General features: G+C 50.0%; 1 protein-coding gene across 1 annotated transcript in view; it reads left to right on the top strand.

The window, feature by feature from the left end:
- GRIK3 (glutamate ionotropic receptor kainate type subunit 3) overlaps nucleotides 1-25,215 on the top strand; it is a 226,651-nt gene that overhangs the window by 750 nt on the left and 200,686 nt on the right. The gene's annotated exons all lie outside the window — the stretch shown is intronic.

Genomic DNA, 25,215 nt, shown 5'->3' with positions numbered 1-25,215 from the left:
TCCCTCCGCAGCTGGCGGCGGCTGGCGGGGCTGCGCGCGGCTCTCTGAGGCTCGGGCTCCTCCGCGTCTCCTCTCGCCCGAGACTCTTACTCGGGGCTTTAACTTTGTTGTGGCCGCCCCAGGCACCGCGCTGGGCAGCGCGCTGGGCTTTGCGAGGGCCATGCGTGTCCCAGGTCGGCGACCGGCAGGGCTGGGCCCGGCCGGGCCACACGGAGCCTCCAGCACGGCGGGCCCTGCTCCTGCCGCCAGGCCGGAGACCTGGGCCGCCTGGGTTCGCCAGACGCTGGCGGAGGCGCCTGGTGAAAGGGGAGCAGAACGCTGCGCCTCCAGGGACACCATCCTCCTGGGCGGCCCTTCTCCAGGGCGGACTTACTCCTCCAGGGCAGACCGTGGGCTGCCAGCCGCGAGAACGGGGTGCCAGGAGCCGGTGTCGGGCTTGGCTTCCGTACTTGAGTTTCTCCTAGGAGGCGGTCAGAAAACCCAGAGCGCCTGTCTCCTCCCCAGCTCTCTCCCAGGGGCAGGCCCTCTCGCACTCGTATCTGGATGGAGCAGAGCACTGTCCTCAGCTCTGCCCACTCTGAGGTCTTCCAGTCCATGCCCAGGACCCTGGTAGGCCGACAGCCGGAGGCAGAGGAGGCCAGGCACGGGAGGGGACTCTGGGGACAGCCCTCACGGTCAGGCTTAACCCTTCACAGCCCAGGCTGCTCCTGGCAAGCTGAAAACGTCTTCTGTCTCTTTCCTTTGCTGCCCCAGCGCCCAGCTTGGCACCGTTCCAGGGGGCAGGCAGCCCCTTAGTTGTGGGCCAGCACTTTCTTTATTCCCTCTCTCCTTCCCTCTGCCTTTTGGGGGCCTGCATGGTAGGGTGCCCTTGGGACAAAAAAGGAGTGACTCAGAGGATGCTGTGTGCCCATCCCGTGTTGCAGGTTCCTCTTCTTCGGTCCTTCCTCCACAAGGATGGGAGAGGTGTGCTCCCGACTGAGCCTCAGAGGTGGAAGTCTTTGGAGGCCCAGAAAGGCAGGAACAGGCAAGGGCAGCCCCAGAGGGATGAACTGAAAAGACTCAGGGTGATGCATCCTTACCTGCCCCCCTCTTACCATGAAATTGAATTGGGCTAGGGAGTTCCTCCCAGGCCTGAGGAAATGCACATCCCAAGCCTGCTCGCCCTTTCTTGGGTTCAGCGTGTAATAATGCAATTAAGGGATGGCAGAGCCCTCCTCTCTTCTAATCTTCTTCGTATTAAGTCCTAGGATTAATTAGCGTGTCGGCCCAGGCCATTTGTATCCAAGAGCCCTGCCCCATTTGATTCTCAGCCCATGGACTGGGGTGCTGTGCCTGTGCCAAACGTGACCGCCAGAGCTGTGCCAGCTTGGATGGAGGGTGGGAAGGCTCTGAGGCCTCTGGGCTTGCCTGGAGTCTCCCGGGGAGCTGAGTTTCTGTCCTTCTGAGCCCCTGCTCACCCCCACTGGAGTCAGGGAACTACAGTGGATGTGACATAGAGAGAGAGTGGGGGGGGATCTTATGCTGAAACGCAAACACACTGCCTTGCCTGGGCTTGATGCCATCTCCTTCTCCCGTCCCTCCCGCCTCTGGGATCCCAGGGCTCTGGGCTAGGGCTACAGTAATTGAGGCCCTGGAAACTGAGCTCTGGAGTGTGCCCGGTGCTTCTGGTTCCCTAGACTGGTGCCCGAGCTGGCTGAGCTTGGAGCTGAATCCCTCTCCTGCAGCCAGGCGTCGCCGAGCACCAACCGAGAGAGGGTTTTCCTGCAGGTGCGAGAGGGGCTCTCTCTGGGCTGGGGAGCACTGCACCCGCCCCCTCTCTTTGTGCCTCTTTTGGGGGCTGAAATTTCCTCTGAGACAAGGAGATGGATAGCTCAGCCGTGTGACAGAGTGTTCAAACAATCCGTCTTGAATAGATGAATTGCATTGCTCTGTCTTTTTGTAATTGTGTCTATCAGAGGGAGAGGTCAAGGCATTGATTGCTTGGATGGTTTGCAAGTAACAAAGGAGAGTGAGGGAGAGAGCGAGGGAGAGAGAGTAATTGGATTGTAGTCTGCGGAAAAAAAATGATCATTGATTATTTTATATGAATATGTGGAAGATGTATTCTGTGTATGATTATCAAGTGTTGCTCATTGAAGGTTTACAAGGCATATTGTTCAGCATTTTATTATTATTATCATCGTTATTATTGTTTGGATGAATTCTGGCCTTAACTCATGAAAAGCAGTTTAATGCATGGGTCCACTCAGTCAAATGGGCTTCAGTGACCTTCCGTGGGGACCTGGATTTCCAGGTTAGGTGATCTAGTGCTGAAGTGGAGAGGGCACTGAACTTGGAGCCAGGAAGTCTGGATTTGGATTTTCTGCTTTGTCTGCCACCAGTTTTTTGGACCACCTTGATCCAATCACACTCTCCCTCCCACCCCTAGCCTCAGTTTCTCCATCTATAAACTATTTGATTGACCTTAATGGTCAATAAATTATGTGGTTTCAAACTTCCCTTTAGTGCAGGCGGATGGGAACTGTTAGCGCCATTGTAGGTTTTATAGTTAGTTCTGGCCCTCCCTCCCTCGTGTTGCAGACTTATGCAGGATTGAGGGCCAGCCTGGAATTTGAAAAGGGAACCAGACAGTGGTGGCAGCAGCTGGGATAGCCCGACCAGCTCTTCTGTGTGACAGGAGCTCAAATGGATGGTGCTATCTCCAGCCAGTGGGGAAGTTTGAAGCCAAATGACTGCAGAGTCATAAAGCAGGTGTGTGTGTGTGTGTGTGTGTGTGTGTGTGTGTGTGTGTGTGTGTGTATGGGGGCCAAGAGGGAAGGATTGGCCCAGCTCTGGGCTCTCTGAGCATCTGCAGAACTGCGCTGCAAGGTTCGAGTTTCCTAAATGTGCAGGGGCCCAGCAGGGGGCCGCAGCCCATTCCAGAGGCCCCTCTCCCCTGGAGTTCCCAGACCAGCCCTGTCTGTGCCTCCTCTGATCAGTTCACCCACATCTGCCCGAACAGTCGTCTCTTGAGTTTGGGAGCCGCTGTGTGTGGAACAATGAGAAATTTCTCGCAGTGACTGGTGATGCGCTGAAACATCGCTGCCTCGTAGGAGCAGACAGCAGCTGAATGAAGATCAATAGTTTTTCCCCCCTGGAAGTAAATAGCTTCAGACAAGACCTGGGAGTGGCCCGAGGGGCCTTCGAAAGCATTAACTCGAGGAATTTCTGCCTCCACTTCTCAGCCCAGCTGCTCCTGTCAGCCCAACTCTCCTCCTCCAGCAGGAGTTTAATTTCTTCTTGACGCCTGCCTTGGGTTACACTAAACAGTCTTTTGACATCAGGATGACCTGGGATTTTTAGAGGTGGTTTATGCAAACTGCATCCCCCTGCAGCTGGCAGGACGGATGACTTCAGAAGTCCTGCTCACTGTGCTATTTTAAAAAGGGCTTTGTGGGTTGGCTCTTCATCTCCCCCCCCAGCAGTCTGGCTGCTTTTAGGATCCTTTGTGGGGCCTGTGAGCCTCCCTGAGTCCCCACGTTTCCACAAGCACTACATGTCCCAGCTCCAGAAAATAGAGCTCCCTCCATGGGGAGGACAGTAGGACTCCGCCTCCTCTTGGGGGAGGTGCAAGCCCATATGCAAGGGACGCTGCAGGGTCCCTTACAGGGTGCCTTTTCGGGGAAAGACCTGTTTGTGGCCAGTGATTGGGACTGTGTTTCTGGGCTGCTGAGATCGAGCCTTCTCCACTCGCCACAGTCAGCTGCCCCTGCCTCTTCCTTCCGCAGTTGCAGCCTGGCCCCACCTCGCTCACGAAGGACCCTTGGAGGAAACTGAGAGAGCCTGTGCTTCCCTCCGCTGGGCAGTGCAGGGAGGAGCCGGGGCTCCCCATGCCTTGCCCAGCAACAGAGAGAACTGACATTCTAGGAGCAGAGCCTTCCCAGGGACCAGCCCCTAACAGACCCTGGCTTGTCCTCCTGACACTGGTGTGTGGGGCTTCAGCTCCAGGTGGTGGGTGCTCCAAGGTCCCAGTGCAGAATTGGAGCTGACACAGATGGGGCTGGCACCCTGGCCATGCATTGGATTCCTGGAGCCGCCCTTCTTCCAGGTGCTGATTCCCCGGCAACAGCACCAGAGGGCAGTGTGCCTGTGCTGAGCCGGCCACGGAGTCTGCTGCCGGGGCCCCACCTGGATCTGGAACCAAATCAAAATAATAAAACAACAATGACAACAAGAATATGATGGCTCCAATTTATCGGGCACTTATTAGCTGCTAGGTCCTGTGCCAAATGCTTTTCAAATCATGAATCATATTGTGGGTGAGTAGTAAGTGCTCAATAAATGTAGCTGTTGGGGGTTTCCCTTTGTCTGATGTAGCCTTCACAACCCTGTAGCCGTGATCCCATTTTGCAGCTGAGGAAACTGAGCTTGGTAAAGTCAGTTGCCCAAGATCCCACAGCCAGGCAGCGGGAGAGGCAGGGTGAGAACTGCGGTCAGCTGGAATCAGATTCTGTGCTTTCAGCGGACTGTGCCTCCTGGAGATGGGAAGCAGCAATTTTTTAAAGGGGATGACTGCAGTGCCCCACCCCCATAGTTGGTTGCTGAGTGTGGTCTCACTGGGCGGGGCTGCCCTTGTCTTATAACAGGAAGATGACAGCAGGTTCTGCTGCTCTGAACTGCACCAGAGCCAGTTCTCAGTGTCAGATGGGCCTCATTGATGAGCAGTGTAGCCCCCTTTCTTCCTCCAGAGGATACACACAGATGATCTTTCCCCTTCCTCCCACCAACACTCATGCTTGCGTGATCACACTTCACCTACAGCTCCTGGACTCTGTCTGAGACTTTAATCCAAGCCCTAAATAAAGCATGGATTCTCTCTAGGGTGAGGCTAATCCAGCACATGTATCCCTATGCTCTGGGGTCTCCAGTCTGCATGTTCCCCTGGGAGCCACCAGACTGTCTTCAAAGACATTGTCAAAGCCTTGAGGACACCCAAGGGCCTCGTGTCTCCCCCTCACCTCCATCCTCATCACCCAGTGACCTGGCAAGAGAAGGTGATGGAAGAATTAGCTGTCTTTGTTCTTTCTTTCCTCCCTTACCTCCCTTTCCTCCCTTCTCCTCTCTAGCTTCTCTTCCAAGCTAACAGGCTTTATTTTTAAGCAAGGAGTCACATCCTGACCTTGTAAGTGGTGCCTATCGTGTCAGGAATTGAGTCCAGTGAGCAGTGTGGGAGGGTAAGGCCTCTTACTGCTGGGCCCTGGACTAGGGGTTGCCATCCCACAGACACTGTGACTTGGGTATGGGGACCTGACTGGAAAAGCCCACTCAGTCCACCGTCCCCCATGCTACCTCTACAAGAGCAAGGGGAAACCCAAGCTGACCATTTTCTCTCTGGCATGCTTCTTCTTCCAGTGTACAAGGAGAGCTTGGGATAATGGTGGCTGCCAGGGACTGAGCTGTTCTGGAAGTGGGGGAAGCTGCTTTGCTCAGAGTCACTACAGAAATGGCAGATTTAGGATGATCATGGTCAGCAGGGGGTGGGAGGGTGGGGCTTCATGTTATTTTCTAGGACCTCCATTTCCCTATCTGTAAAATGGGAATGATACTGCCCAATAGGGTTAAACAGGTGTGATGTCTTTTCAAAAAAGCTTACATACTGTCCAGACAGGCATTTCTTCTTGCTGTTTGAGGAGTTTGTGCACAGGGCTGGGATTGGGGGGCTCTGGGGAGGCCTCCAGAGAGCAGACTTGAAGAAGGCTCTCAAATGGGGACTCTGCTTGCACAACTGACCGTGAGAGCGAGCGCCTCCTTAAATCCTGGCCCTGGCCCAGCCTCTGGGGTTGCTCCTGGAGTCAACATTTCCTTCTGCTTCTCTTTATGCTCCAGAGACAGATCCTAATTGAGTATGATCTGGAGAGATGAGACCAGGTTGAGCTCCAGGGGACCGGATGTGAGGACAACAGTTCATTGGATTGTTTTTCTCTTCCTTTGGCCACGTTTTATAGAAGCCACATCCCAGAGAGCCTTCTGCCCTGCCTTCTCCCTCCAGGGTCTACACTGCTTCCTGTTCCACATCTCCTCATAGCCCAGGCACCCTGGCCCCTCTCCTTGCTTCCCTTGACCTTTATACCTTGTCTTCTAATGGTATTGACCTTGGCTGGACTTCTGCTGGGAGTGTGTCTAGGCTTTCCTTAATACACATGCATCATGCCGTCCCCGTTAGACAAGGAGCCGCTCAAGGATGTCTAAGACCATCTCTCCCCCATCACTGCCAAGAAGCAGAATGAATTTTTTTTTTGAGTAAAGTAATACATTTCATTGATTCTAAGATGGATTTTTTTTCACATTTTCATATCTTTGAAATCAGTATGTGTCTCACATGTCATGTCTAAGTTTACTTACAGAATTTTCTCTTTCTTGGCACTACAGAAATAATGGTGTGTCTTGAGTTTGATGAAATGTGCTGGGTCTGCGTTTGAGCATGAGTCCAACATGTACTGGCTGTGTGACCTTGAGGAAGTCACTTCCCGTCTGAGCCTCCATTTCCTCATCTGTGAGATAGATGGATTAATGTTAGATTGAACCATGTTCAGCTGTTTTTGACCTACACAAGTCTTGTGGTTGAACCTTATAGTATTGTCTGCACAGGACCTTTGTGAGGATTAAAGGAGATAAAGTATGTAAAGCTCTTTGCACAGTGCCTGACGCTTAATAAATGTTAGGAAAAAAGAAAGGCTTCCCTAAGGGTGGAGGCCATGTTTCTACCATCAGACTCTGAGCTCTGAGGCTGTCTGCCCCTCACATTCCCTTGGCTTTGTACTAAGCCTGGTGCTCAGTACTTTATGCAGCCCAGCACATGGCACTTTTCCATTGCTCACATACCCATGTGCCCTGCAATGAAATGGGTGGGTCCAGCAGCCTGTGCCCTTCCTGGAATGCTCCTGATGTCAGCTCCCAGACTCCTGCTGGCCTGTTATTTACCAACACCTGCAGCCCAGGAGGTGCACATTCTTCTCTGCATGTGCAGTGTTTTGATTAAAATAAATTTTGCATATATGCAGAGCTGAGAAGGCCCTGGTTATGAGTTGTTCTTGAGGTACTGGTCCAGGGAGTCCTGAACAGCCCTCCTTGGATGGGGAGTCCAATTTCGTTTCCTGGGCAAGTCAGCAGAGACCAGCAAGGGTCTGTGACTAGAGACTGGGCCCTAGGGGATACATACTTCGGCTCTACTGGGAGACACCAGGTAATGAGGCCACGGGCAAAAGCCAGGGTGGAGAGAGTCCCCATGGTGATTATACAGATCGAAGCTAATGAGATGGAGTGAGATCCTGGGGGAGTGGCGGCTTCGACTCCAAATCCTTTGGTGCCATGCTGAATGGTGGTTAAGGACAGCAGAGGGGAGAGAGGCGCGAGACGGAGCGGAGATTCTGGTTTGTGTGAAGAGGGTTCCAATCCATAGGAGACGATTAAGTCTTGCACTATTAAAGGGACTGATGCAGACAGCCTGGCTAGAGAAGGGGGTTTATAGAGTTCTCAGAACAACTGCAGGGATGAGCTCTTTAAATATGGGAATGAGGGAGGCTTCTGCAAAGCCTTTCTGCATCTGCTTTGCAGAACTGAAATATGCTATTCCTAAAAGCTGCCCAATTGGGCGGAAAAGCAGGAGTGGGGAGCCAAGGACTTTCCAGGGCTCCAGGCATCACATTTCCTGTCTGTGATGAAGAATCATAGAATACAGGCTGAAAACCCCAGGGGTCATTCTGGGCCTCCAGGAATATTCATTCGAATGCAGATTGCTGGGCCCCATCCCCAGAGCTCCTGATTCGGTGGGTCTGGTGTGAGACCCGAGAATTTGTCTTTTAAATAGGTCCCCAGATGCTGCTGATGTTGCTTACCTGGGGACCAGACTATGAGAACTACTGTTCTAGGTCAATGGAGGACCCCACTGTACACAGATGGTTATCTAGTCTCTTGAATGCCACCTGTAATAGGAAGCCCCCCACTTTTAGATCCCACTCATTCTTTATCCCAAGTGCTTTACAATATTTGTTGCAATTTTCCCCCTAAAAATCTGAACCATGTCTCCCTGCAGTTCCAGGAAGGCAATATAACTCGGACGTTGAGAGTGTGGTTTCTGAAATCCACCCACCTGAGTTTAGACTCTCAGTCCTTCCCTCCTGGCCGAATGACTTTGGGTAAGTCACTTAATTTCTCTAAGCCTTGTTTTCCTCACCTATAAGGTGGAGATAATAACAGATTTCACCTCATGGGATTATTGTGAGAATTAACATGCCTGGCACAAAAGGAAGCTCTCAGTACATTTGAGCAATCTAGTATTGAGGATGAGCTCATGGATTCTGGAATCCAACAGCCTGAGTTTTAAGGCTGTCTCCATCACTTCCGCCTATGAAATCTTGGGCAACTATGTAATCTCTCAAAATGATGATGATGATGGTCGTGGTTGTGGTGCCACCTTCTTCCTGGTTTTTGTAAGGCTTAAATGAGCTGATGCATATAAAGTGCTTAGAACACAGCCATGGTAAGCGCTCCATAAATGTTTTCTGGTATTCTTACTATTATGATCACCATGCCCACTGATTCTGGTTCAAGTTTGCTCCCTGTCCCACTCTATACCCCCATAGAAATGGAAAGGCATTTCTTCAGACTAAAGCTACCCACAGTGCTGCTTATTTATTGAAATCAGTAAGATCATCACCTCCTCAGATCTCAGCTTCGGTGTCTAGTTATACAACCCCAGATTATTCCAGCCTTTTTAGCAACCATAATGCTCTGTTGATTCGTACTGAGCTGGTGGTCTCATGAGATCATGAGGTCTTTTCCACAGCATTGCTGCTGATGTATAACTTCTCTCGCCTTCCTTTTGGCAGTTGATCTTTTGAGCCTAAGGGCAGAACCTGTCATTTATCCCCCAGTAAATTCGATCACCGAAGCTTCAAGCAATTATTCTTACTCACTGTTTCTGTACCACCAGAGCCTGTTCCTGCTGACCCATCCTTGGAAGGCAGGCATGAGTTACACCCTCTTTGTGCTCCCTCCTGGGGTCAGTGGTCGACAGGTGATGTGGTTATTGGCCTGTAGTATGACTGGGGCTGGGAACCACTGTTCTGAACAGTGACGCTTTTGAGCTCCCCATCCTGTTGTCTAGCATGCGTCATGCCATCTGAGCCCAGGACAAACATGTCTTCCCTCCCTCTAGCTATGTTTGCTGTCAACACATTAAGCAGGAAATGACCAATGTCAGAGTCTTTATTCAAGTGGTCCCAGATCCACTGTCCTATGCGTTAGCCAGCTTAAAAACCCCACTGGCTTTCTTATGCCCTTGGGCTCTCAGTGATCTGCCATGGTTGGCATTCCTGGACTCAGGCACTGTCTCTTGTTGTCTCACACTCTCCGCTCCACTGCCCTGGACATCTGAGTCCCCAGAAGGCACTGCACTTCCTTCCTGTGCTGGGCCTTTGCTCTGCTTTTCATTCTGACCAGCTTCTATTCATGTTCAGGTCTCAGCTAACATGTCTTTTCCTCCAGGAAACCTTTCTAGGCCTCCATTCACTTCTGTGAGTCCCACAGCAGCCTCTACTGCCCCCCAGCACTTACTGTATGGTAATTCTCAGTAACTTTAGAGATGCTTGCTGTACAAGCATGGCCATAGCTGATTCATTCGCCACTTTTTCCAGTGCATCTAGCATAGCACAGGATAGGACCCATAGTTGATGATTCATAAATATTTGCTGAATAAAGGCATTAATGAATATGGTGATTTGAGCATAAGCCCATCTAACAGGTCCAGCATGCAGTCCAACACATTTTCCATTCTGTCAATAAGGATTTTGTGAAAGATGCTGTTAGATTCTTCTGTGAAGTCAAGGTACTAATGATGTGTGTGATGTTCTTCTGCAACTTTTCCCCATGCCAAGACCTTTTCCATTTGGTCTGTAGCAAAGCTGGATGTGGAGAGTCCTTCTTTCCCAAGCCTAAGATTGGGCTTTACATCCACTGCCTGGTTCATGGCATGATGATTCTCTTCTTGAAAGAGACACAGATTATTTCAAGAAGAGACTGAAGACCAGACTACAATCCTCTGCCTTTTCTGACCTCACCCCTCTCTCCTTCCCTCTTGTTCCTCAGCATCTCCACTGCTTCCTATAGGAGCTGGACCAAGAACAGGGACTTCTGTTGTGCCTTCTTAATAGGTTGGGCACTCAGGACAGTAGTCAGCAGAACTGTGACTGGGCCATTGCCCTGCTGCCAGTCACAGGGCAGGTCTCCCTTTTCCTGTCTTTGCCATATTGGGTCTTGCTAGGATGTGAAGATAACTGGTCTACATGACAACTTTGTGTAAAGCAGAGGTGTTGACAGTTAACCTGGAGATTCAGGCTATATATACAGTCAACCTGGACCATTTAACCCTGAGAATGTGTGCATCCTCCAAATTGAACTCTAGGGGGTGTGAGTGTGTGCACATGTGTTTATGTACTTGGATGAGGTTTGTGTCCTTGGGACAGCCTTCGCAAATTGGGGCTCAGCAGCCATTCTTTATCTCAAGCCTCATGGATGAGTACAGTGGCTTTCCTTTGGATCACTGGGGAAACCGAGGACTTAAGTGATGGTCTGATTCCTGATTGACTGGACTGGTCTGTTTCCTGTGTCAGTGTTGCTGAGAGTGAGGATGGGACAGGTTTGCAGTGGAGCCCTGAATGTCCCCTCCTGAACACAACTGGACTGGGCTCTCCCCCAGGGCCAGGCCTTCCCCTTTTCTTGCTTCCCTCCCTGAGGAAACAAATGACACATTATGAGCAGAAAGAGTCTGTTGCCTACATGACCATTTTTCCTGTCCAGTTTAATAGAGGTGACAGCCGTCTATTTTACTTGTCTCGTAACATTGAATCAGTAAATAAAATATGGGTGAACTCTCAGGTTTAGCTGAATTATGGCTGGTCCATGGGGACTGAGGACTGGGGGAGAGCTGAGCAGAGAAATCTCTTCTCACAAGAGATGCAGAAGCTTGCATCTTCCCTCTGGATCCAGGAAATCTTTCAGTAGGAGGAAGCCAGGCAAGGTCATGCTGTTTTATGGTCTCTGAGTCCGTAGGACCAGAACACAAATGGAGGCACCCCAAATATTAGGGCTACAGGAGCACTACCTATCTCCATTCTTTTTAAATTTTATTTTTATTTTTACTTTTTAGCACAGAATGAAATACTGAGGACAGAAAGGGGGAAATGACTTGTGCCATGTCACTTGGTGCGTCATGGGAAAAAGCAGATAAAAGCATGGGTTCTCTGAATCCCAGTCTATTAAGGAAATTCTATCTGCTTCCTACTAACACACACACACACACACACGCATGCACGCACGCACGCGCACACAAACGTACACACACACACTAATTTGAAGCATTACATTTGCAGTCTTGAAAGAGCTAAAGAGCCTAGACCTTTCCAACGTGAAAAAACAAACCTATGAAACATTTTTCCACATTGAGGGAGAAATACAAATCGGATTCATATGTGTCTAGAAAAACTTGTAAATAACATGCACTGCGTGGTTCTGCAACAGGCAAGGAGCTGAAGGGTCACTCTAACCTCTGTGTTCAGCACCACGGAGAGCAGCCAGACCCCACGTAGCCAGTGGCGCCATCTGCATGCTTTTTTGGGGTGTGGGGGAAGGTGGGCAGGGAGAGAATGTTACTGTAAAGTCTTGCTAAAACAGGCATTTTTTTTTTTTTCAAATGCTATCCCTTTTGGATGCTGGTATTCACAAATTGGCCTGAAGTGTTTAGTAGGCACTCAGTAGGCTAGTAAGAACAGTGATTTGTGGTTGTTCAAGTAGGAAAACACACGGTAAAAGAAATGAAGTTAATGGATAGAATTTTCTTCTTTTTTCCCCTCTTCCACATAAATTGTTCTTAAACCTTTGGTGCCTTGTGCGGCTTGTCTGCTAGGTAGCAGCAGCAGATGACAAAACGAGTGAGCATTCATTGTCAAATATCAGACCTGATACTAAGCATCTTGGCTTGGCTTGTCAGCATCATCTTTCACATTGCATTTTGTAAGTAGGATTGTGTTCTGTATTTTTGTCCTGCTAAATGTGATTTCTCAAAAGTATTTTGTGTGTTATTATTTCCTGAGTTGTGGAGCCCTGCATACCTATAATAGAGGCGTATTTTCTGCTAGTAAATAAAATTACTCTTCGTTCAGGTGATGGGAATTAAGTGTGTCACAGCTTGGTGGCATTCCCCAGACAACCCCAGCATTTCCAGGTGCTCTACCACCTGGATGCTTCTGAGAAGGCATGCGATGGGGGTGGGTGTTGACAAAGGTCTCTCCCAGATGGAAAAGTCATGCCAGGCATGACCTCAGCAAGTCTCAGAGAAAGGAGGAGTTTTGTCCACCACTGGGATACTGAGAGTCAGCTGGGAACACCTGGACTAGAAGCCAAAGGGCCAGAGAAGGGGACGAGTGCTAGAATGATCACATCAGAGGCATTGGCATTTGCCTCTGAACAAAGGGTGAGGTTTAGGTAAATGGACCCCAGAGATTTAGAAGGTAAGGTGGCATCTTGCAATCACAGAGCGGATAGAAGAATCCAGAATGGTCAGGAAGGAAGTGGGCTATGGTGTCCGCAAAGTTAAATCTATCTCAGGGGCCCTGAGATATAAGGTATGAAGGGATTTAGGGCCTTTTGCTGCTCCTGCTTGGATTCGCAGAATCAGAAAAATCTGCTTTGGAAATGTGGTTATTTTTATGCTGTTTGTAATTTCGTGTTTATTTCCTGTCTTTTTCACATGAATTCTGGGCTGACTCATTGATTCACCAAACATTTCTGGAGCGCCCACTCTGTATACTGCAGAGTGCTCACGGCAGAGGATTTGCGGGGGCTCTGGGACATGAGGGGGTGGATGGAGCAGCATTCCTGGGCTTGGTGGCAGTGGAAAGTCCTCATGGTAGGTCCGATTAAGTGACCTTCAGTGACAGCTGTGGTTCCTTGAACACTTAGGTGTGTGCACTTCAGACCAGAGCCCCGCCCTTGGATTTTCCTCATTCTCCATTGCCCTGGGGAGAAGTAATGGAGCTCAGAGAAGCAGAGAGACATCCTGAAAGTCACACAGTAGGATCAGCAGGGAAGCCACACCACTCCTTCTCCTCCTTCACTCCTTCCCTCCTCCCTGCTGGTACCCCTCCTAAATCATTTCACACCTATGAGAATGTTCTGAGAATGTTCTTTTACCTGAGCCATCCCACTTGCCCTCAAGCCCCCTCCAGGGTTCATTTTGGTCAGTGCCCTGTCTCTCATCAGAACTGAACCTTAACTTTTCTACACGAGTTGGGAGGGGAAAGGTAGAGAGAGAGTTAGTATCAATTTTTAAGTCTCTAAAGCATACAGTTCTGTTTCCTTTGTTGAGAAAGTACTCCTTTCTAGCTAACTCAGATCCTTCCTGCTGCAATGTAAACCCAGCTCGTCCATGACATGGCATGGCTATTTTCAGAGGGTGAGAGGGAACATCTAACTTGGAAGTCAGTAGCTTCAGGAGCTTTTCTTTCTGGGACTGTAGCAAAGAAGCTCTCAGACAATTAAATTGAAATGGCTACACTTTTGTTCACAGGCTTCGGACAGATTTATAATATTTTCTTTTTCTAAAAAATTGGGGTTTTGTTCATGGAGACAATGATTTATGGAATAATCAATTTCTTTATCTACCTAATACATTGGAACAATCCATCAGTGCAGGCATCAGTCTCCCCCTGAGGCTAGGGAGGGCAGACGCCTTTGAGCTCGACTCATCAGGCAAAAGATAGTTTTTTCCATGAGCTACTTTGCTACCAGAGCCTAGATCCGAGGCCCGAGGTAAAAAGGTCATGAGCTCTTCCAGCAAAAATGCTTTCTCCGTTTTAGACTCCTCCCACCAGGACAGAAGTAAGGAGGAGTATGTGCTGTCCCCATTGTACAGGTATGAAGACTAAGCACTAGAGAGGGTGCTCAAAGACCGGAACTTGGAGGCGTGAAGGCAAGCAGCTGTCTCTAAATGTCTAAGGTCTGTAAGTGCAGAAGAGGGTGCAAACCTGGGCTTAGACTCCCCAGTAGAACTGGAGCCAGTGAGTGATGGTCCCAAGAAGGTAGTTTGTGGTTCAGCATCAGCCGTCCATATGCAGTGCTCTTTAATGATGCAGGAAGGTGCCTTGGGGGCTAGTGGGCTTCCTGTTATGGGAAATATTCAGGTGTTCCCGAGCCAGGCCCATTTTGCCTGCCATGCAGTATGCCAATCACTGAGATGAGTTTTGCAGCAGAGAAGGGGTTTATTCATACGGCAGCCAAGTGAGAAGGCAGGAGAACAGGTCTCAGATCCGCCTCCCCCAAGATGAGGTTTAAGAATATTTACAGGATAGAGAGAGCAGGGTGGTTTGAGGCATGGGGAAATGTGATTGAAGGTAAGACCAAGTGAAGTCATCGGTGTTCTATGCAAGCATGGTCAAGCTTTGTGCCTCTTCATGAGATGAATATTCAAAAAATGGTAGTATTAGCATGATCTGGGGGTGGAGCCTTTGGCCCTCTGATGTCAAAGGTCACCCATCAGGCATCCTCACAGGTCCAGGTGAAGGCTCAGTGGTTTCATCCGGTTTGAACTGGACAAGAGCTGACTGTGAGTTCCTGAAAAACAACTTACAACTGCTACCATTGTGACCCATATGTCAGAGAAGTTATGTATAGCCAGGCTGGAGGGAGTCTTTATTTAAAAGCAGCTAAAAGCAAGTGAGGTGGGCTAAAGTTTGAGGAGCCTAGTCAGGTTTTGCCCTCGGCTTTGCAAGTGCAGATTGGCCAGAAATGTTTCTGAGGGGCCCTGGATTCCTTTCACTATGAAATTCTAGGCATGCCCAATTGTGTGGCTAGAGATGGTATAAAAATTCAGGTTTGCCGAGTTCTCTCAAAAGGCCAATGCTTGCCCCTGGTTATGCAAACCTCATGAAGATCAGGCACAGTGTGGTGGTTATGAGGCGTATTCTTAAGCTTCTGTATGTGTTTTTTAAAACAAATCAATACCTTTTGATGGCTTATTGTCTTGAAGACAAACCCCTTTACTTGGAATTCAAGGAATTCTCTTTCTGAACTCTGTTTCTAGACTATGACCCCCCTCAATTTTCAGTTGAATTAGTTTTTTAAGTTGAGTTAGCCAACATTCCAAAGTTAGGACTTTTACTTAAAATTTTGGATTTCTAGCTTCTCTTCCCACATTCCCACATACCACAGTCCGCACCCATCCTTACAGTTGTCCTCTACACTAGGGCCATATACTGCCCTGCTTGTGCAGTTTTTCTTTCAGTAGAGCTAAGAAGGAAAAGTAAGGTATCTTGTGTGTCTGTGTTCTAATTATCAAGAGTAAATAAAAGACAGACTAAGAGGGCAGTTTTTTCCAATTTTTTTCTCTCATCAGTCCTGTCTCATTGTATGTTTCCTGCTGACTCCTGCCGGCTCTGAGGCATTGACCTCCCACCTCAACAAGGAGCTTCTCAAAGGCAGGGATCTTGTCTCATCCCTGTTTGTCATGATGAGAACAGCTATTGTCTATTGAGCCCTTTTCCCATCTTGTTAAACCCTCACAATCACCCCTAGGCGAGTGTAAGTATCTCTGCTTTCCAGGTAAGGAATCTAAGCCTGAGTGAGATGAAGGTACCCAGTGAGCAAGTGACAGGTATCGCCAGGACTTGAACTCTGGTCTGCCTGACACCAGTGTGTTTCCCTATGTATTTCCTGCAGCTACCACTAGTGAGGCTCACAATTGGCAATTAATAAGTGCCTGATAAGTCAACTTGAATTCCAGAATTGTAGATGGGATGGAGCCAGGTGGAAACACTCTACCCCTAAGGTGGACAGCAGTACCTTTAGGATGCTCCTGGTTCTTCCTTCCTCCTTTGGCACCTGGCTGTCTGAGAGCTGCTGCAGTGTCTCTAGGGCGGCCTTACCCAAGTTCAGTTAACATGTGCCGGGCAGGAAATATGCTGCGAGTCTTCTTCGCATTACCATGTCTTTGAGGCGCGAGGACATGGTGCAGGCGTCAGAGCGCAGCAAGAGCATTTTAACAACCTCTGTCCTTGTTCACTCCCTGTAGCCCTCACAGTGGCCGCAGGCCCATCACTCCAACACAGCCCCAGAAACTAATTGGGGCTGGATAATAAGCCACACGGACACATACCCCTTCTTGTTCCCCACCTGGACTGCAATGTGGGAGGCTCCGCAAAGCTGCCGCTTTCTGCTGGGACAGGAGATGGGGGAGAGGGCAAGGGGAAGGGAGAGGATGCTCCCCATCTGCAGGCAGGCATGGGGTATTGGATACCTTCTCCCCAGCCAGGCTTTGGGCCTGGGGCCCCTTGTAGCCATAGTATGGGCTGTCTGGTGTCCAGGTTCTCCTGTGGACGTTGTCAGGAGGTGGCTGCAGCAAGGAGATTTAGCCATGCACGGACAAAGCAGACTAGAATAGTTTCTGTAGATCATGATTCCGCTGGCCCTTTGGGGCCACATGGTAACAGGAAGCATCAGATTATTTTGGGAGATGTTTTCTTTGCTGAACCTCCAGCTTTCTGGGCGAGTGGATTTTCTTGACCTGGTGGGGGCTCTTACTCTCTTGGCATATGGGGCTGGGTTTGCTTTCCTGCCTGCTGGGACATACTTTGGGTGTGTGAATTATCCCAAATCCAAACTCAGGAATCCTGAGACTCAATAACACTTCCAGTTTGGGATTCTAGACATCTGGTTTCCCTGGGCCTGGAAACTGGGGGAACAGTGTTCTTGGCTGATGGTGTTAGATGTCCCGACAGGGATGTGGAGTGAGTGGCTTACTCCCGACACCACCTGCGAGGGTGGCAAGGGATTCCTGGGTGCTCAGTTCAGAACTTGCTCCTTGGGCTGAGCTCAGACCCCGCCCCACCATGGGAACTGGCAATCTCCACTCCTAGGAATGAATGTGTCCACAGAGATCAGAGTAGAGGCTTAGCTTCTGTGGGAGCCTGAGTGGGCTTCATTCTTCCCAACCCCTAGTAGGTCAGGCTGGGGTCATCAGCCCCATTCATGGGGCAGCATATCTGGTGTCTCCACCTCCCTGGTGCTTGGAAAGAAAAGAGAGGACCATGCAATATGTGACTTCCCTCACACTCAGTGCTTGCTGCTCTGGCTTGAAGCAACTATCTGACACAGTTCAGCACAGACTTCCTTATTGGGGCAGACACTAGCCCCATCCACGATTTGAGAGGAGAGCTCAAGACAGGGGCGTCCCAGAGTCCCATGGGCTCCCTGTGATGTCTTAGAGTCCCTGCTTTAGAACACGGTACCCAGGGAGATATGGCTTCTCCTGTCTCTTCCACCTGAAGTGGACCCCAACCCAGGAGATAGCCTTGATCTAAAACCAAACAAACAAACTGAAAAGAGCTTGACTCAAACCAGGAAAAATACTGTATACAGCCAGTATTTACTGGGCACCTGCTATGCCTGATAGTGTTGTAAACACTTTTGCGTATTCATTCATTTAATCCTCACAGTGACTTGATGAGTTGGTACAATTTACTCCCATTTTACAGATGAAGAAATTGTGTCCCTGAGAGATTCAAGGACTTGCCTCAGAGGCCAGGCTTCAGAGCCCTGGGCCCTTAGCCATTTCACTCTACGACATCTCTAAGTAATATGAGGAAATCTAAATGACTTTTTAAATAGTACTTTTGTCTGACTTTGAACCTAGAGCCCTGACAGAATCTGGGCAGGAGTTTCCTGGGCTTCAGAATTGCTGGATGCTAAGATGGGAATGGGGTATTTAAACCCTGCTCTCTGACCCTACTGTTTTAATCCCTGAATGAACCAACGTAGATGAATTCTTATTGAGAGTTGAAAAGTGAGCCAGAAAGTGGGAGCCAGTGATTGAGACAGAGGAGAGAATGAGAGAGAACGAGAGAGAGAGAGAGAGAGAGAGAGAGAAGAGAGGAGGGAGAGAGGACAATGAGAAGGGGGGGCGGAGAGGGGAGAAGGGACAGCAGGGAGAGGAGACAGAGAGAACAAGGAAGGGAGGCTAGATGGCCAGGTGGGTTCGGGTACTGGGATGGTCAAGCTCGTGAATGGTTAAAGCAACCTCATAGCCAAAAAAGGCAGGCTTGAATGTCCTCAAGGCCCACTTGGGATCGCTGTTCTCTGATCCCTACCTGTGTTTCTGGCCTCCCTGTGTATTCCTCACTTCCTGACACAGAGACCACTCGTTGTGATTTATCCTCTGTGGGACAAATGCCATGGTACAATGCTTAACGTAGTGCCTGGCACAGAGTGGGAGTCAGAGTTACCTGGTGAAATTTTCCTGGAGAAACCAGATCTAAATGGAATACAGGTGGAAAGACCTCCTCACTCCATTCAGATGTGAAGAGGTGTCCAAAAATCTGCCAGTAAAGGAACTCTATGAATGGAACACGCCTGTCCTTGCTGGCACTTAGAAACTGATCTGTGGTTCATCTTGCCTGGTTTCTCCCCCACTTCCCTCTCCACATCTCTCTTCTCTTTCTCGTTCAGTAAATGTTAGTTGAGCACCTACTATGTGCCAGGTACATTACTAGGTGTTAAGTTTAGAGTGATGATCAATGGACCGATGTTTCCATCTTCATGGACCTTGTCTTTTCTATGTAGTGTGACAAACAGTAAGCAATTAAATACGTATTGTTACAAATTACAGCAAATGCTAAGCATGACAACAACCAGAAGGCCACGCTTTGGTCTGGGAGCAGGAAGGGCCTCTCTGAGGAGGGAGCATTTAGGCTGAGGCCTGAGTAATGGAAGGCACCTGCCGTGGGAAAAATGCAAAAGCATTCCAGGCAGAGGGAACAGCGTGTGTGAGACCTTGAGGTAGGGAGAGCTTGGAGTGGTCCGAGGACAGAAGGAAAGCTCCCATGCCCGGGGCTTGGGGTGCGAGGGTATGGAGCAGGGCTACAATGGGCCTGGGAGGAAGTTTTCAAAGCCCTGCTCTGACTGGTCTCAGGGGTCTTCCCAGCTGGCCTAGGTTCTGGTCTGAGGCCAGAGGCTGCTCTACAGCCTCAGCCTGCAGACCCTTGAATTCCCTGGCCCTTTCAGCCTTCAGGGCTCAGCCTCATTCTCCCTTCACTGCATCTTTTCCTGGAGCTGTTCTTGGTGCGTGGCGCCTCTCGCAGCTAGGGGCCTCTAGCAGCCAGAGCCCGACTTGAGCATACACTTGATACTGGGATAGGTGGAGGAGCTGGCATGAGACCCCTGGGGAGTGGTGCTCTCTGTGGGGAGGGCCTTCTCCTCCGGGGGCATTTCCATCTCCTGGCCAGTCCCCAGCATCCAGAGCACTGTGGAGCCCTAAAGGAGCCTAACCCTACTGGGGACAGGTGGGACGTTCAGTGGCAAAGGCTCCGGTTGGTTTCTTCCATGAAGTGTGTGCCAGAGTCTGTACCCATGAGTGGCCACACATCTGGAAGAAAAGAGCACCCAGATGTTTGGAGGACGGGACACTCAGCCATCTGTCTTAACCCACTGATGAATTATTAAACATGTTTTCACGTCTGGAGCCAGGCTAGGCACTTTGGGGAACTCTAGGAAGAGAAACCACTGTCCACAGTGGCGGAATTCTCTTAGATTTGCCAAGTGTGTTCACATGGGTGTCTCATTCAGTCCCCCCAACAGTGAACACAGTAGTCAGGGCAGGACTGAGGTTCCCTGATTTGCACATGAAGGAACAGAGGTGTTGAGAGGTCACGTCACTTATTCCAAGTCAAACCAGTAAAAGCTGCGCCAGGAAAGCTGTGAAGTCAGATGTGGGTGTGACCCACTCCTTTCCCGTGGAGTTGTTCTGTGACCTTGGGAACACAACACCAGCCTCATGTTTCTCATCTGAACACACAGGGAAATGTGGTACATGCCAGAGCACTTAGCTCAGGGTCTGGGAAACAGCAGGTGCTCAGTAAATGTAAAATTCCTTCCCTTCTGGCCTCCCAACTCTGGGCCAGCGCGTTTCTTCTCTTATCACCCCCTTCCCAGCCTTGTGATGTTTCAGGCTCATCATCGTGACCTTGTGCAGGAGACATCTTGATATTTGCTGCCAGGTAGACAAAACATCTGGAAGATTGGCCCATCTTTTTTCTTCTCCAGCCAAATGTTTTGGTGTCACGAAGATAAAGCCACAGAGATGTAACTGCCAGGGCCCAGTTCCCAGAAGGCCATAAAACACGGCCATCCCGCCTAGCCTGGTGTGCCGCAATCCAGCAAAGTGCTCCTCACATCCAGCACATGGTTATTTTTTACAAAATCGCTGAACTAGCCATGTTAGCTGTATTGATCAATAAATTACTTTGATGAAAACTCAATAGGCAACGGCCCCCTGGCACTCATTCTCACACAAAGGAAGGACTTTTACACTTTTTCCGTCTCAAAAACCTTGGTGCCATTTTCTGTCCCATTTTTCTCCTCTGTGGATCATTCCCAGGGCTGCAACTGGAGGAGCCAGCCCCTGCCTCTACAGAACCTGGAGAGTTCTGGGACCGTGAGCAGGGATTCTTCTGGTATAGGGGCCACATGGGGAGAGTTCATCCATCTGCCCAGACCCCCAAGAAAGGCTTGCTTTCCAGGGCAGCACAGATCCCCTGACACCCTGTTGCCAGGCATTCTCCTTGGGCCCACGATACTGACCTTGGAAGCCCACTGGGGGGAGGTGACTGCCAGTTGCAGTGCCAGCCTCCCTGCTTGGAAGAGCCAGGAGTCTGAACAGATCCAGGGTCTTCCCTAAAATTCACTCACTTATGTGACACTTTTTGAACCCCTACTCTATGTGGGGAGCTTTCCATGTGCAATCTTAACATATCTTTACCCAAGGGCAAGAGTTTGAAGTTAACTCTCACTCCCTTAGACATGACAGTTGCCTTTATTGCACGCTCAGGGGCTGCACTGAGCACACATGCATTGGATGAAGCTGCTGCTGGGTTAAGATCCTGACTCCTGACCTTGGGCAAGTTCTCCATCCATAAAACGGGGCTGAAAAAGTTGACCACTCCACCCCATGGTTGTGGAATAGTTTAAGTGAGTGACTCTGAGAGGCACCACCTGCTGGCCCATAAGCCTGTGTTGGGGCTCACATTCAGCTGGTGAGGACGGAATGAGCTAATATGTGTCAAGTGCTCAGAGCAGCATCTCATACACAGAGCTCAGGGCACATGAGCTAGTGTCATCATCGTCTTGTTTAATTGTCACAACAATGCTGCAAGGCAAGAACTATTAGTCTCCATTTTACAGATGAGAAAACTGAGACTTCTCAAGGTCAAGCAGATTGTCCAGGACCTCAGAGAAGAGCTTTAAATGCAGTTGGTCTGAGTCCAGTCCTGGGCATTTTTCCATAGTGCTGGACTGCCTGATGCAGTCATAGTGCTTTGGAATTGGGAAGCACCTGGAAGATGCCTGGACCAGCAGAGTGCATGTGGACCACATGGGAAAAGTGATGTCCGAGCAGGTGGAGTGACTCAACTGGGAGCACAATACAGTCGGATCAGAGGATTCTGGGGTGTTCCCTGCAAGCACACAGCAGTGACCATGTGCTGGAGTGGGCTGAGTGTCCTTGTCAGTTGTCCCGTGTAATTATGGGTAGCACCCCCTTCACTCCAGGGGCATCTTGTACCTAACTGTAGCAGAGATATTAAGAGAGTGGGTTCCTGAGTAAGACTCAAGGTAGATCCAGGCTGGAATCCCAGATCTACCACTTTCCAACTGTGCCTCAGTTCCCCATGGGCTATAGGATTGGTAGGATAAAGCGCCTGGTGCATCTTAGAAAGTACTCAGTAGACATTTGTTTCTTGAGAATATACATTAAGAAGAAAAAGATTAAGCATCTGTTTCCATAGCTCTTAACATAGTTACAAGGCATTCTGGCCCCCAGGTAGCTCTGGAAGATAGAAGGATAGGGTTTATCTTTCTGAACTTGCAATTGAGCCGAGAGAGGCCCGGGGTGGGCATTGGTGACTTGTCCAAGGTCATACAGCTGGCTAGGGAGAGAGGTAGCACTAGAACCCATATCTGTGCTCCTTTGTTTCCTGTTCTACACCAGCCCTCCTGCTCACAGCCCAGGTACGAGGGCAGCCCAGCCATCCCCAAGGAGCCAGGAAATAGCCGAGCTGGCCTCTTTGCTGCTCCCCCGCCTTCTCCTAGGTGTGGGTGTTGGTGAGGGTGGCCTCGTTGCTCAGCAGACCCAGTAGTTACCTCCTCTTCTCCTGCTGTTAACAGGGCATTGGCCAACCCCTCCAAGGTCCCCCCAATGGCCCCCTCCCCCCGCCTCGGTGTCTTTAGGATGGTGGCTGCTGGCCAGGGGCCATTTTTCCTAATTACCACAATTGCCCAAGTCCTGCTTCAGCCAGGCCCAGCCCAGCCCCATTTGCATACGATTAGCTATGATGCCATGCATTATGGATTCATATTTAATTTTAGTACTTTTTGGAGGCAACTCTAACCTAATTAAAATCTCCTTCTCCAAGAGTCTGACATTTCTCCAAACTGTGGTAACATGCGCTCCCTATGAGTGGACCACACACACACACACACACACACACACACACCCCCTCACACACACACACACACACACACACACACACACACGTGTGCGTAGCCATAGATTCAGCCATAGATTCACACTGGCATTGCAGCCCCAGTTCTGTGGATTCTTTTCTTCAAATGAAGGAGTATTTTTTCTCCGAGGTGATTTGTATGCAGACTTAGCTGCATGAGCCCCCTGGGGGTTGAGCCTGGAGAGACTGCCAGAGCCCAGCTCAACAGAGGATCTCAGGCTGGGAGAGTGAGGGACCCCAGGCTCTGGCTCAGCCTTGACCTGCCTCTCTCTGTGAGTCGCTGAGCTTGCCCAGTTTCCCCTCCTTCTTGAGATCATCAGAAGATTAAATCTCAGGTCCCATATCATATCATCCTCCTCAGCTCGTTCCCACCCAGGCAATCTGAAATGAAGTACTGCACTTGGAAATGTTCTTCCTTAATCAGATGCAATAAAGTAGCTTACCATTTCTTGAGTGCTCACCATCTGTCAAGCATTGCACACACACTCACTAGTTTATCCTCATAACAACAATTTGAGGTAGATAGTATTATTATTATTATTATTATATCTCCATTTTACAGATTAAGAAATTGAGGCTCAGAGGGGTAGGTAGCTTGTCCAAGGTCACACAGCAAGTAAGTGGTGGAAATTGGATTTGGCCCCAGACAATCTGGCTTCAGAGCCTATGGTCTTAATGACACCATAGCTGCCTCTTCCATTTTTACCAAGAAAAGTGTCAGGGAGATGGACTGGAATTATTCCATTGTTCTAATTCTATGATAATGGCTTAATTCTCTCCTGACTCAGGGAAAGGTATGGGCTACCATTCATCTCCCTGACATTACTCAGAAATCAGCATGTCAGAATTTTCTGACCTCGCCGCACAGAAGGTGGTGGAGCTCAGACCAAAGCAGACAAGCGGGGGCTGGGGTGGTGGGTGCAGAGGCTCTCCAGGAAGACAGGACACTGGCCCAGCACCACCCAGGCTCTCCCTGTGACCTGCTTATCCCCCGTGTATCTGATTCCTCATGTGGAACAGCCAGAGAGAGGCATCAAGGTGGATTGCTTTGTCTGGGCCAATGTCAAGGGGAAAAAATATGGTGTTTATTTTTTTCCCCAACGTTTAATTATGAAAAATTTTAAACACACAGAAAAGTGGAAAGAATTTTACAGTGACTGCCCCTGTGCCCACATGGTGTTTGTTCACTCGCCATCTGCTCTGCGCAAAGGCATAGTCCCGGGTGATTTCTCTATGCAGTCATTTCGGTCTCACACAGGTCCAGGGGAGCGGGGCTCCTTGCTCCCGTTTTACAGATAAGAATGCTGAGGTGTCCGACAGATGAAGTAACTAGTCTGGGGGAGGCTCCCTGCCCCTCAAGCCTGGTTGTTTTTCACTACTACAGCCTTGTTGTCCCTGCAAGACGCTGTAAGTCGTCTCAGCAGTGGAAGTCAGAGCCCCACCTCAGGCCCCTTGATTGCTGGTTGGGGATGTGCGTGGCAGCCAGAGAAGAGGTGGACATAAGACAGCGTGTTTCTCTCGGGCAGGCTTGTGCTAGGCACATTCACCTTTACAGCAGTGACTCCACTCCTGGGCTCCTGGTCCACATGGACCCCAGAGCTCTGAAGAGCAGCTGCACCCTCTGCACAGGTTGGGTGGATTGGGGCTCCAGGGGCCTCGGGCAGGGAGGCCCACTCCCACTTCCTGCTGCTGTCTGTTTTTGTTTGCCACAGAACAAAGGCTGGACTAGGGCTGTGTCCCATCACTGCCCTTCTCATAAGCCTCCCACGGCTCCCACTGTGTCCAGCTGTGCTTGGACAAGTCACTTCGCCTCTTTCTCAGTATTGCCATTCTTCAACTGTGAAGTGTGGTAATCTGTGAACGAATCGCACATGGTTGGTAGTGCTGAGAAGATGCCGCGGAAATGCTTAGGCCAGGGCCTGGTGCCTCGTAGGCGCGTGGGAGCTGTTCCGGTGTTCTCATCTGGAATTCACAAGGAGCTTGGTACCTCTGTTCCCTGCCATGCCGGGTGGCTTCCCATGCCACTGTACACTTGGGCCTCCTGACCTCTGTTTGCTTGTTTTTATCTCTCTGGAGTGCCCTTCCCAACATCAGTCAAGGTTGGATCCTGCCTCTTGCAGGTGGTTTTCCAAGATGCCCCCAGAAGGAATGGACTCTTCCCTTCTCTCCCTCTCCCTGGCACCTGATCTCGGGGGTTAGAAGCACAGAGTCAGGTGCCAGCGACTGATTTGGCTCCCAGCTGTTACTTCCCGGCTACTTAACTTTGGGTAAGTCATTTTTCTGTTCTGTGCCTCAGTTTCCTCACCTGTGAAATGGGTGTGATCATAGTACTCACCTCATTAAGAGCTTCTCATAGTGGTGCTCCATGCCATGGCTCTGCTTTTGACTAGACTGTAGCCGCTGCCAGCTGCTTCCCATATCGCCTTACCTTCCCTGGAGTGGCCTCAGGAAAGCAGGGATATGATGTTGTCCTCTTTGTCTGCCTGCCTCCACATCCCCCTCTCAGAGCCTTGCTCGTCATAAGGTGGAGAGATGGGCTGTAGGGCTGCTGGACTTGGTACTGTGTGCTGGTGTCTTGGTCATAGCAGCCTTGGGGACAGGTGGACCTGACTCAAACCCTGGCCACACCGCC

This window comes from Carlito syrichta, unplaced genomic scaffold, assembly GCF_000164805.1.
Source record: "Carlito syrichta isolate Samal-C Ts95f unplaced genomic scaffold, Tarsius_syrichta-2.0.1 Scaffold304465, whole genome shotgun sequence".
NCBI lineage: Eukaryota > Metazoa > Chordata > Mammalia > Primates > Tarsiidae > Carlito > Carlito syrichta.
The sequence above is the reverse complement of the archived record's forward strand: the minus strand, read 5'-3'. Positions and strand labels throughout refer to the sequence as shown.